This window comes from Rhodnius prolixus, unplaced genomic scaffold (assembly GCF_049639745.1).
Source record: "Rhodnius prolixus isolate KJV_2025 unplaced genomic scaffold, Rpr scaffold_1, whole genome shotgun sequence".
NCBI classification, from domain to species: domain Eukaryota; kingdom Metazoa; phylum Arthropoda; class Insecta; order Hemiptera; family Reduviidae; genus Rhodnius; species Rhodnius prolixus.
Window position 1 is genome coordinate 21,417,774 of NW_027411581.1, and position 12,435 is coordinate 21,430,208.

The window sequence follows — 12,435 nt, forward strand, 5'->3', positions numbered from 1 at the left end:
TCTGCAAATGTATTCAGAAGGCTGTGCTTCTTGAAATAAACACCGGCACCGTTCGTGCCAGCTTAATGAATAATTTTTGCAGTTAGAAAATTATTATTTATTACGTACAAACTTAACTGAACAAATTTATCATATTTCTGAAAAAAAACAAAAAAAAAACTGTTCGGCTTTTGTAAATAGACGCCGCTAATCTTAATTCGATGAAGAGATAAAATTTGTTGATTTGGCCATGTGCTATTGGTTTATCCGGAAACGGTGCAGTCATTAAGGTCTGAGATAGCAGCGGCTATCAGTGCCTCAAGAAGGAGGCGCTCAGATCTCTCTGAAATTATACATAATTTATCTCTAAATAACGATGGTGTGTTCCACTAATTAAATCACACTTTAATTCAATAATAAAAAATTCTAATTACGGGTGAATGAGGAGGTCATAAACAATGTATTTAATTAAAATAACCGTCTTTTGGTGTTTGTTTAAGTAGGTTACCTAATTTTTAGGAAAATAAATTGCAACCACTCTCACACAAATATTCGCACGGAGCAATTTTATTGTAATTAGCATAATTTTATAATTTTGATAATTAGAAAATAAAAAATCATTAACTCATTTTCTTAAACAAATACATGCGTAAATATCAAGTTTATTTTAACACATTCATATGAAGCCAAAAACTTATTTCAAGAAATGAGGAAAGCGTTCAAGTGGGGAGTGTGCCAACCTGCTGTTATTGTAATATTTCCACCGCACACTTTATTTTCTGTGGATAATATACTTCGATTGAATGATATTTTTTCTTATTTAGCCGTCAGAGTAACTGAAATATATATTTAAATATTCTATTAACATAAAATATGGCCTATTTTTATGGATGGATTATCACAATGCCTTGATGCAAAATTAAGTGTTAAATATTGCTGAACAGAAGCTCTAATTATTATTGACATTTTTCCGATAAAGTTAGCCGTTAATACCGAATATCATGAACGACCAGTAGCAATTTTATTTAACTGGTATATATATTTCTTGTTATTATTATTGTATTTCATGGAATTAAGAAATGATAATGCTCTAAAGTTAAACCGCATATATAACAATATATAACTAACATATATATAACTTCCGCATTAGTCACGAATATATTTTTTCTTACCGTGATAATTAGAATAATATAATTATTTAGAATACAAACATAACGAGACAAAATGTAAAAAAAACTGTTAGTATTATCTTGGTAAATTGGTGTAACAGCAAAGTCAAATTTGACTTAATAAGTCAGGAAACAATTCCTTTCTAACTGTTAACACAAATTTCTCAAATTGTAGTAATTGCTAATCATTTACGTAACATAAAGGTTAGGTTAACCACTTCTATGTAGTTTTGTTACAATAAATTAATGTAAACCTTATTTTTGTGTGTGTTTTTAGAGAATAAATCAACCGATTTGAACTAAATAGATGTAAAATGTGAAGTCGTAATGTAATTTGATACCCTATATGAATAAGGTTCTTACTATTAGGCAGCAGTTCACAATATGCGTCGAGATGCTTGTAGGAAATGAAACGATGGTCGCGAAGAGAGCCATTAAGTATTTGGGGTTATGCCTCGATAAGAAACACTTTTTCTGGAAAAAATCCTGCAACGCTCAGAGCCTGCCTCTGACCGTGTCTAAACCTGTCAGTTTGCGGACATTATCTTCACGCTGGCCACGGCATTTCTTAGATCTGTTCCGGTTATAATTACCTCAACAGATTTTCGTCTGTCTTACACCAGGAACGCCGATCCAGAAAGTACCCCCTGCGCTTAACTCCTTTAATTTTGTTTTAAATATATTTCTGAAAATAGTGTGAATGTTCCAGAGTTATCTGCACTTTTGGTATCAAACTGAAGTGTTTGCAACGATATTAGAGAACTAGAATGTCAGCTACTGCTCAGTTACCGTGCTAATGTGCAGCACACTCCACTTACCACTACATTTTGTAATAACTAAACGCAATTTTAAAGGAAATTGGTAAATTATGAACCATTGAAGCAGAGAAAGTCGTGCATTTTGCCCCAAAACCATCAGTGGACTAGTGGAAGTCAATAAAGTCCATAAAAGCAGACAACAGCTGCTTTGTAACCATGTTGATGAGGTAATAGTTGCATTCAGAAGTAGTAATGACATACACACACATGACTAGAAATGTCCCCTTCCTGGCAATATAAAATAAATCTAAACCGAGTTGAACACGACCGAGTTACAACTCTGTAAACGATTTAGAAACCTCGTTATTTCACAACCTTGAACTCCATTTATACTCCGCTTTTTCTTCGATCTTCAGCTATAAGCAACTATTACTTCCCATGTTTATCAAACCAACCTACCACTGCCTCCTGCATGTTTGTCTTGTATTTTTGTATTAACTACAGGAGTGAACAGAACCAAGACGACTTCCATCGTGTAGCACATTGAGGTTCCAATAAGATGAGTCATTAATTAACACTAGTTAATTCTTCCAGTTCTTTTACTCACACAGCTGAATATACGCTCGCATATACACTCGTAAACTCTAATACATACTTTATTAATTAATATTGTTAATGTTTTACATCCAATTATTTCCTTTATTTACCCAGCATTTAATTGTTACAATGTTTTGTTAGCTGTAAACGCTTTGGATTGAAGTAAAGACCCTTCCCTCCATTTACTCATTCAGTTAATAGCGAGTTTAGTTATGAAGAGAGAAAATTTTCGTAAGTTCTTTAAAACGCATTTCTTGCAAGACTGCGCAGTCTACCGGAACTTTACTTGTTCTCGCCTATTTTGAAATTAAATATTATTGATCCTCATCGCCACAGACTAGATATAGACTGCCCCATCCTAGCCCTAGCACTCGAGAAGTCTTCTATTACTCCTTCTAGCCAGGTATTCTGGGTTTTTCTCCTAATAGAACCTCAATTGGAATTTGGGATACTCAATTTTTTACTTCACAGTAAAACAGCAGAAATCTTAACGGGCGTTTTACCCAAAACTCTTCTTCAGTCATTTGTTAACGTGTTACCTAACTAAGCTAGTTGATTAATTTTGCGGTATGAATCATTGTTAAGGAGGGGCTTCGTATTTATAATCGCCTAAACAAATATATTTTTATCCGGAATTTGAGCTTAACGTTTTATCTTAAATTTATATAGTGATTACAAACAAATAAAGCTATAACTTTTATTGAAACATTTATTTCCCAGTAAATTCGATCAAAGGGAAATTTTGGATAAAAGGATTAATAAATTTCTCCTAATGTGGGGTTTAAATGTTCTAAGAAGAGGTAAATGTGTTCCCAAAAATTATGAGTTTAAAAAAATTCTATAACTTTCTAGACTTTTGAGATTCTAGCGAAACATTCTAGTTAACTTCGTTCTGTACATTACAAATAATCGTTCTTCTATAAGAATTTGTTTTTGGAGCAGTTCTCGAAGTAGAGATCAGGGGTGGCTTCTTTTTAAGAGTACGATGTTGTCACCTCCATATCACGCGTTCATCACTTCTTCCAAAAGTTTTGTTTCCTGAAAGAACACTCTTCTTATGTTCTCTGCATTCAGTTAGGTCAGAGGGTGAAGCATCATCTAAGCCCTAAGATTTCATTAATTAAACAGTACTTGCATTCAACCATCCTACAATTCTTGCTTATTACAGGATCTGCAATAATTATTTTTGAAAAAAAAAGTTAAGCTCTCAATTGATTTCTTCCTTATCTTGTACTGTAATTATCAGTCTGACATCAAGCTCAGAATAATTTGTAGAAAGAGTTAGTTGTCAGTATTATTACACAACAAGGACTTTTAGACTTAGAACATTGTGTTCGGTTATATTAGCAAAGCCCCTAAATGGCAGCTAACCACTATTTTTCAAAACAAAATTATAGTTTACTTTTTATACTGCACAAGTTAGATGTTTTATACTAGAAGATTAGATGTTTTAGGCTGTGGCTGTGTAATATTTTAGAATGGCTATCCCGCCAGTTTGCTGGTTGGTAATTTTCTAATCATGAGAAAATGTTTAATGGGGTCCTATTATCAGGTACAAAGTAAATACAGTAATCCATCTTTTTGATCGTTAACTAATTTATCATGAATAGATATTATTTTTCGCTCTTGTTAGAAGACAGTTGGCCCACGAAAGTTTATTGAAGAATTGGAAACGCGAGATACAATAACCGGACGAATTTGCATGACCAAGTTCTCCTTAATCAATCTATTTATAAACCTTAAAGCAGTAGGAGATAGTGGGCAGTATGTTTGCAAAATTGTTTCCATTAGTTTCAAAAAAAAAAGAAAAAAAAAGGACAGATTTGAGATAGACTACTGATACATATATTATACCTGTGCCCTGCTCTGTTTGATCAGGTTTACCAACAGACATTCATAGATATTTAGTGTAAAGCCTGTTTTTTCTCTTATCTGAAGTAAACAAACTCTGGTTTCCTCCCTTTTTACAAAGTTTTTATCTCGAACAGTTTTACAGAGAACTTCCATATCCTGGTTTTATCATGTTTACCCTTGGATAAGGCCGTCCATATTCCTCGTATCTATGGAACTTTTATTAGAAATTAGGTCATTCTTTATTTCATACATTATTAATCGTTATATAAGCAATTAGAGCTTACTCAGTAAAACTATCTTGTGAAAGGCTCGCTCTACTTTCTCTTCCCTCTTATCAAACTTGGAATTTATACTAAATCTTAGTTTCATTCTACTACTAAATAGAAAAACATTTAATGGAAGAATGACCTCCCACTAACTCTCCTAAAATTTATTTTTCATAAAAAGAAAATTTCTGAACAAAAACGAAAAGGTTTTATCTGAGTTTATTTATTATATTTAGTTTTTGACGTTAAACCCTTATACAACTGTCCTACCGCTAAATTTTTAACACACAATAGCATTATAAGCTTATGCTGGAGAGAATTGATGGAGCAAACTGTTGCAGACTAAATAAACGCAATTCAATAGAGTTCAAAACTGATTTGTTCTGACAATGTTAACTGGTTTAAGCGAGACTTTTTAATGAAAACACTGGTTGGATCCCCAATTCTGTGAGCGATTTCATCTGTTTTTCGTTATAGTAACCAATAAAGCTTGGATCACGTTAACATCTCACTATCCAATTCCTTAAATCCTGTAGATTTTCACATTCTGGTTAGGTTTAGATTGTATTACTGCTAGGAGAGTTGGCCAAAAAGCATGCGCCACCGCGCGTTATAGCATCTATTTCTGTCTCCTTTTCTGTCTGTATAACTACACTGCAGGAGTTTGGTGAAAGGCTCCTGTGCAAAGCATGAAGGAGTGGATTTTTGTCATTTCTGAAGAGCCGAGTCCCTAGCCAAATTAGCCCTTCCCACTGGCACAAAACGTTTAGTGATGTTTCATCTTCTTATTGACAGAAGGCTGTCCTCTGCGGGATCCATGCGACGCATTTGTTGTTTATTGAATGTACCCTCGTACAATAGCCACTGAAAAGACTTACTATCATCGTAATGGCCGCTAAGCCTTGCTGAAGTTTAGGCTGGTAGTAAAAGCTGATAATAAACTTTTCCACCTGCCATTGGCTTAGCGCCACCTTCCTCCACTCCAGCGACTTAATTGTGTACTCATTCTTTGATGGCCGCACTGAAAAGCACATTTGGCGATGCCGGAAAAGGGTAAAGGTACCGGGAAAGTTGTTTAAAACACTTCCCGGGACATTAAGGATTGTAAAGGATTTGTTTATCTTCTGGTTACGCAGAAACTAGCATTCTAACAACAGGAATGGTAGATACAAGGCCATTTATGGAGTTGGGTTGTGAAGGAGTCATGGTATGGTTAAGAAACTCTTGAAACTTGAGATGTTCTCAGCTAAAATTCAGTAGTTGGAGCAGCTCCTGTTTCTCAGCATCTTCTACTACCAGAATCAAAGCTCTGGATATCAGCTGGATGGTACAAGCGAATAAAGAAGTTCTATTACTAGAGATGAATGTAAGAATTTATTGTTTTATATGTAGATTCGTTTAAATTTAATTCAAGAAGAATAATACGCTCGGATACAGACTTTTCGAATCTTTTAATTAACAAAAACGATTATGAAAAGCCCATATTTTGTTTTAAATAATTATTAAGGTGCGTGTTTAATATTTTATCATTCCTTAATTAATTATATATGTTGAAAAATTCTACATACGGCTAGTAAGGTAGTGCAATGTTAAGTATAAAACTAGCAGATATACTAATCTACTTGGCAGTGTAAAACAGTACAAGTGCGTGCGACTGTGTACACGAAATACACTTGGGCGTGCGCCCTTGAGGCTTGTCAGCGACTTATTATTATTTATCGTATTCACCGGTTTATCTTTCTTATGGACTTGGTTCTCTTTTACTTTTTGCAATTCTTGATTGTTCGCTTTTTTTTTTCCTCTATCCCTCTCTTCATTTTCTGTTATTTATTTAACGTTTTCATTTTATTTATTTCGCTTCTAGATTTGAAATATTGTTCAAATATCCTTCATTTAAAACAAATATTTCACAAAACCTAATTTATGTAGAACTTTATTTTTGTTAAATAATATTGTTCTTATTCGCAGCATTTATATTTTATTGGGTATTTGCTATCCTAGAAAATTAGTTGTGATATTTGCGATGTTGTGGTCGTAGTTAAATTTATCGTATCAATGAGTTATCAAAGTAAATATTAAATCATCATTTGGTTACGAGACTGACGTATGAGTTAAATGTGGTTACATTGCAGCCATTTCCAGTCTAAAAATCTTTATTTTAATAAAAGTTTTGTACCATACTCAGGGGGCCCATCTCTTCGAATATTTTTTCTTTGCTGAAGAAAATTACTTCTACCTATATATAAGGCGTTTGAATATCAGAAAATGCAATTCACATGACCCTTAATAATTTAAACCAAGTGTAACTAAAATTTCGTTATTAATAATTTAGCACAACCACAAGGCTGGTACGACTGGAGGGTTTTTGGCCAGTTAACTAGTCAATTCTTTGCCATATTATTCTCAAGTATCCTCTGAGGATGAAAATAAAGGTTTATGGACTAAAAATGGCTGTAATGTAACCAAATTTTGTATAATATGTTAAATTAGTTAATGTTACAGTTTAAACATGAATTTTTTGCCATGGTACTTTTGTTTGCTTGAGAAGAATTTTTTATTTTCTAGATTATTATGGATGTTTAAAGTAGTTAATGGCCAATCTTGTTTATTTATATGTACATTTATGAAAGTTTCCCAGATATTAAAGGTTTGTCTAAAAGAAGGTAGAACCTACGTCAGGGGAACCAACACTCTCTTACTTTTCTCACAATTATCTGCCAACAGTCCACAGCAGAGGCGGCTTAACCTATAGTGCAGGGTGTGCAATGCACACGGGCGCCGCCGTCTCAGGGGGCGCCGCGGCGCTCCCTGAGACAGCTAAGAGCATCGTCTTGGACCATCATGGTACAACAAAGATATGACAGAAGCGGCCAGCCAGCGCGGTGGCGGCAGTTATACAAACGCGATAACTTAGTTAATAGTTATAGCCGCGGGGGGGGGGGTCAGGCCTAGGGGGCGCCAGGGTTTCATTGCACACGGGCGCTACACGAGCTAGAGCCGCCCCTGGTCCACAGTCAACAGTTTTTCAAGAAGAACTAATTTTTTCATTTCTTCTTCCATTTACAGTAACATTTCCAAATTCTTTTGGACAATCATCCCTCTTCTTGTTTGATAAATACGGTGTCTATCTCCTTCTATTTTGATTCATATTTATTCATCTGTGAAGTTTTCTCTATCTTAATCAAATCAAATCATTTCGATAAAAACTTAGAACCATGAATCTTTAAATTCGTACTGTCAACTAATTTTCTTTACACTATCTAGGGCAAAACTGCAGGAGAAAATTTGTTCTTTTCCTTTTTGGTTTGTATGTTTTTCGATTTGCTTTGTTTTGGGCAATTTTTAATTGGTCTATTTCCTGGATTTTGGTCAAAAAATGCCTTTGGATGTAATTTAATTTTAAATGTTTTCTAGGAGTGAGCTTCGATCTTCCACTTTCCGTATTATCTGTCTGAGTACAAATATTGCGTCATCTCCTTTCTAAACTGGAACCATGTATCATCATGTAATCATCAGTAAAAACTAGAATGTTTGAAAAAGCATTCCTTTAATGATGAGATCATACGTTTCTAGGATTTTGTTTTTTGTTTGTTTGTCTTTTTCTTTCGAGAAACTGGAGCCTTAAAACTATCTTTAACCTCACCACTTTAATCTTTAACTTAGATCCTCAAGGATTGTCATATTTTCATGTAGGCGTATCCTAATTTGGGCCAAACTAATGTCAATTTTGAGGCATTGAAGGTAAATTCTGTTTTAATTATTTCTAGGTTGTGGAATAGCCTTTTAATGGAAAGGTGTTTAAAGATTAAGAACGATTACTTCTTTTTATTAACATTAAAGAATACCAACCGAATTTAAAGGCTGAAAAATGTTAAAAAACTGAAAGCGTAAACGAGAAGATTTAATTGAAAATAAACACACTAAATATATTACAAGAATTTTGCTACAGAATTAAGAAAATTAAGATAACGAACGAAAAATAATATATAAAATTGATGGAATCGACTAAAATTACATCAATTTAAAAAATTTAACGCTAACTACGTGATCTTCATAAAGCTAGTGCTTCATGTAAAAGACAGTCCACCTGGGCCTTCTAGATCCTGATGGGTGGTAAATAAATAAAAAATCAAACTATAAATAATAAAACAAGATTAATGAATAATGTTTGGAAAGCTTTTAACGAACCGGTTCCAGTGTACTCCTCCTCAAACTCGGCTATCGGACCATCCGTTAGACATGCGCTAACTTCATTAAAATAATTGCAGGGTAATTAACTGACGGTATTTAAAAATTATTTACTCATATTAAAAAAAAAAAATCAGCGTCATTGGAATGTTTATTGAAAGAAATCTTTTGATTTCTAATGATCATATTTTCAGTTGCGAATATTATGATTTAACTAAGGGCATCATTGCCTTAGTTACCTCCATTCCGCATTTTATACTGAAGTGGCGCTTTAGAGTGTAGGTCAAAGCCCTTACAGCTGCAAACCGTCCTTGCAACACTTCACACAATTTCGTTTTTGGTCAAGCGTGAGCAATCGCGGCACCCATCTTGCGGATAGCTTTGTCATGTCCAAATGTTGATGCAAAATATTATGTACCCGTTCATTCGAGATGCCCACCGCACTAGCAATCTCACGCACCTTCACATTTCTGTCATCCATCACCATATCATGGATTTTATCAATGATTTCTGGAGTAGTAACCTCAACAGGGCGTCCAGAACGTTCAGCGTCACTTGTGCCCATATGGCCACTCCGAAAATTTTGAAACCACTTATAAACTGTTCTAATCGAAGGTGCAGAGTCACCATAATGTTTATCAAGCTTCTCTAATAGTCTCCTGAGGCGTTTTGCCTTTCATAAAGTAGTGTTTAATCAACACACGAAATTCTTTTTCATCCATTTTTTGAAAATCACTCGACTTCCTCGATTCAAACGAATGCCAAACACAAAGAAATAGACCGATATGGCTGAAACTTGGTGTGTGTTCTTCCAAGAGATGCTACTAACTAAACATAACCTCGATACGCGCCAGTAGTTCTATCTCTCTTACTTTGCACGGACTTTTCAAACGACCCTCGTATTATGCCCTACATTATTATTGGTAGAAATCGTTTCAAGTTTAAAGAAAATCATAGTAACCATTTTAGATAAAATATCAAGTAACTTTTATGAAATGTGCCATGAGCGGATGATCTAATTATTGCAATGAAAATTAAAAATCTTTATAATTATATCGATTAGTACAAAATGATAATAGATTAAATCATTCATTATTGGAGCTTGGAGGAATAGAAGTTAACTTTTTATGTGAACGTTTTTCATCTTAGGAACTAATGCAGTTTTTTTTATTGCAAGTAAATATGTACATAAAATTAAAAAAAAATAAGTTGAATCTTTTAAAAAAGAAGCAAAAATTTCATTTCAATGTAGGTTCCGGTATGAAGACCTCCGCCTATTAAAACTCAACATTCGGGAAATTCCCTAGAAACGAAAGGATCAAGGAGTGAGCTTCCTTGGCGTAATCCTTGATATATAACTAACCTGGATACTGCACATCAACACTAAACTTTAATAAGCGAACATTCGACTGAAACAATCGTACCTTACGTCTGGATTACAACTAGCAACACGCTGATGAAAAGGCATTAAACTTTCCAGAATAATGCACAACAAACTGCACTGAATGCCCCCATGGTTCAAACCAGGAACACACAGATACCCTGAGGACTCGATATTCAAGGTCATTCGCACTCTCAAGACCAAACTAACTGACAACTTCTTCCTTTACCCTTCACACTCGGCATTTCATTACCACCTTGGCGAGCCTACAGCTTCAAGAAGACTGAATCCAAGTCTGTCTTAAGACCTGCGAAGAAGTGAACTCAATTTAGAATAAGTACCAACGTGTCTAAAGCTCATACTGGGCTGGCCCATCGTTAATTTGTAGATATGAAGTATTTGTAAACCTATGCCTCTCATATGCTACTCAATCGTCAAATTGCTACTTCACTGACAATAATGGGCTTATAAGATTTTATTTGTAAAAAATTATAAATGTAATCCAAAATTATAAATGTAAGATTCAATATAAATCTAAAGGAATTTAAAGAAGTAGCACGCTTTTTACTAGCGTGTGAGTCATGCATTTAGATATGGACTGTCAAATGGTGTTTGATAACTTCTATTTCACGTGACCCACAACAATCTCGAGGGCTAGAATGCGCACTAGACCAAAATTTAATGAATATTAGTCATTTTAACTGGACCAAAATTTCTTCTAATAGAATTTTGAAATTAAAAGAAAACTCTACATATTTTGCTTATTAATTCAAAGGATTTATGAGATGTTTAGATTGCTATACCTGGTATGTGATCTGTCTAAGGCTATCTATTTAGGACACCCAGGAAGATGAGATATTGCTCATTGTCGTCTTACTTTTCATTTTCTAAACATTAACTTTGTGTGGGGGTGAAGGTTGCACCTTAGTATGGAATCCTCTAGAAGCACTTCTCAGGTTCCTCATAATGACCAAAATCACTTTTCAGATCTTATTCTCATGCTTCCTTTAAATCTTCATTCATTCCTGTCGTGGCCTTCTTCTGGATCTGTGATTGTATCTCTGGATCATTTCTCGCCGTGTACGATAACCCCACTTTTCCATTGATCACTTCTTATTATGTTTTAAAATTCTTCAAACTGGAAAAAAAGTAGGTATACACTAATGAAGGATTTAAATTTATGAATGATCTGTCACATTGATTAAACTCATTACACACACATTTATTGCTAATTAATTGCTCTCGACTTCAGCACTCTGTCAGAAAGAAACCATATTAGCGGAAGAAAGTATTGCGGTGACCTGATTTTAGTGGCGCCTCCTGCCATCCTGGACTGGTCCATGTACTCACTTTTTCAGTTATTTATTTATTTTTATTTTCAGATGAATTCTCCACATTATGTTGGTAATACTGTGAGAGACTACTGTTATTATTTGTGTTTTAGTTGGAATGGAAAGATACCAAACAGATGTGTTGTGCCGGAAATAGGCCGTCTGACAATCTTAGACTTCCTTTTTGTATTTTAAGTCTCCGAAACCCTTCCTAACTTTGTTCTGCTTTGACAAAGCGTATTATTTATCTGTTATTATGGGTCTGATGTTTAATTAAATAAAAAGTAAAAAAAAAAAGTAATTCTAAGTAAGAGAGGGATTTTGCCGATTTGTTTTATTTTAAATTTTCGCCAGAAACATCACTTTGCAAGTCTCCTAAGTCAGAAAAAGTGTTTTTTACAAAATAATGTGCTTGAACAACACTGTTTCAATAATTAAAAAAAAAAAAAAATTAAATTAAATTTGCGTTTTCGGGAAAGGGGCAAGATTCCCTTGTAAGATTAATTACATTTCAGTTTAGTTTAGTTCAGTGATGGGCAAAGTACGGCCCGCGGGCCAACTCCGGCCCGCGAAAGTATTTAATCCGGCCCGCCGAGGGTCCATCGACAAGGATAGTATATGGCCCGCTATAATTACGTTTTGACGGTCGAGAAGTATAAAGTAGATTCTACTTAGTAGAATAATAGATGCATAACCTATAGGTGAAGCTAAACTAGCCGCGTAGTTACACAAGTGTGTGGTAATGCTGTAATGTTTTTATAATATTATGATTAAAAGCTTTAACACAAAATGCATTTTTTCTATAATTCTGGCCCTCCTCTAGAATTTCTTAAACTTTGTGGCCCCCCATTAAAAAAGTTTGCCCACCACTGGTCTAGTTCATGCTGCTTAAGCAAGTTTCAAATCTGCAGA

General features: G+C 34.4%; 1 protein-coding gene across 2 annotated transcripts in view; it reads left to right on the forward strand.

Annotated features, from left to right (window-relative positions):
* The window catches only part of cv-c (RhoGTPase activating protein), a 512,238-nt gene that overhangs the window by 92,718 nt on the left and 407,085 nt on the right, over positions 1-12,435 (forward strand). The window lies entirely within an intron of this gene.